The 1,181-nt window shown below is 44.7% G+C and overlaps 1 pseudogene; it reads left to right on the forward strand.

The window, feature by feature from the left end:
• Positions 1-228: 228 nt before the first annotated feature.
• LOC131274508 (protein tyrosine phosphatase type IVA 1 pseudogene) lies at positions 229-767 on the forward strand (annotated as a pseudogene).
• Positions 768-1,181: the final 414 nt, after the last annotated feature.

Raw genomic sequence — 1,181 nt, forward strand, 5'->3', positions numbered from 1 at the left:
GGCTGCACTTTCTTTTGCGCTGGGCAGCTCTCCTTATGGGGCGCACTCCTTGCGCGTGGGGCTCCTCTGTGCGTGGACACCCCTGTGTGGCACAGCACTCCTTGCGTGCATCAACACTGTGCACGGGCCAGCTCCACGTGGGTCAAGGAGGCCCGGGGTTTGAACTGCAGACCTCCCATGTGGTAGGCGGACGCCCTATCCACTGGGCCAAGTCCGCTTCCCCCTTATTGACTGTTGTTTTAACTAAATTAAAATGGCTAGAATGAACTGCCCAGCTCCTGTGGAAGTCACATACAAGAACATGAGATTTCTTATCACACACAATCCAACCAATGCAACCTTAAGCAAATTTATAGAGGAACTTAAGAAGTATGGAGTTACCACAATAGTAAGAGTGTGTGAAGCAACTTATGACACAGCTCTTGTGGAAAATGAAGGCATCCGTGTTCCTGATTGGCCTTTTGATGATGGTGCACCGCCATCCAACCAAATTGTTGATGATTGGTTGAGTCTTGTAAAAATTAAGTTTTGTGAAGAGCCTGGCTGCTGCACTGCTGTTCGTTGTGCTGCAGGTCTTGGGAGAGCTCCGGTGCTTGTGGCCCTCACCTTGACTGAAGGTGGAATGAAATATGAAGAAGCTCATAAGACAGAAGCGGCGTGGAGCTTTTAACAGCAAGCAGCTTTTGTGTTTGGAGAAGAATCGTCCTAAAATGCGGCTGCACTTCAAAGACTCCGATGGTTACAGAAACAACTGTTGCACTCAGTAAAATTGGGGTGTCTGGTGCTATTGCCCTGGAAGTGGAACTTGAGAGAGGGCCTGATTTGTCAAACATATTAGCCCACATATTGGTGGATAAATCTAACAAAGCTTCTGTATGAGTACTGAAAAGCAGTCTCACCATGCTACAAGTTTGACAGAATTGCAACCTCTGTGGGCTACAGTCAACCTATTTGGATTTTTGCTGGTCAGCATTTAAAATGGGTTTATCATTTGTAACAATTGACCTTTTCTGAAATCATGCAGTATTGAGTTATAAGTTGTCTTTTAATCTATTCCCGTAACAGGATCTTATCAATATATAAGAAAATTTTGAGAGATTAGGTGCCAAAATACCCAGCACAATACTTGTATATTTTTAGTATCATACAGAACTTAAAATGCCAGGAACTATGCACACTCT

The sequence above is a fragment of the Dasypus novemcinctus genome, chromosome 19, assembly GCF_030445035.2.
Source record: "Dasypus novemcinctus isolate mDasNov1 chromosome 19, mDasNov1.1.hap2, whole genome shotgun sequence".
Taxonomy (NCBI): Eukaryota; Metazoa; Chordata; class Mammalia; order Cingulata; family Dasypodidae; genus Dasypus; species Dasypus novemcinctus.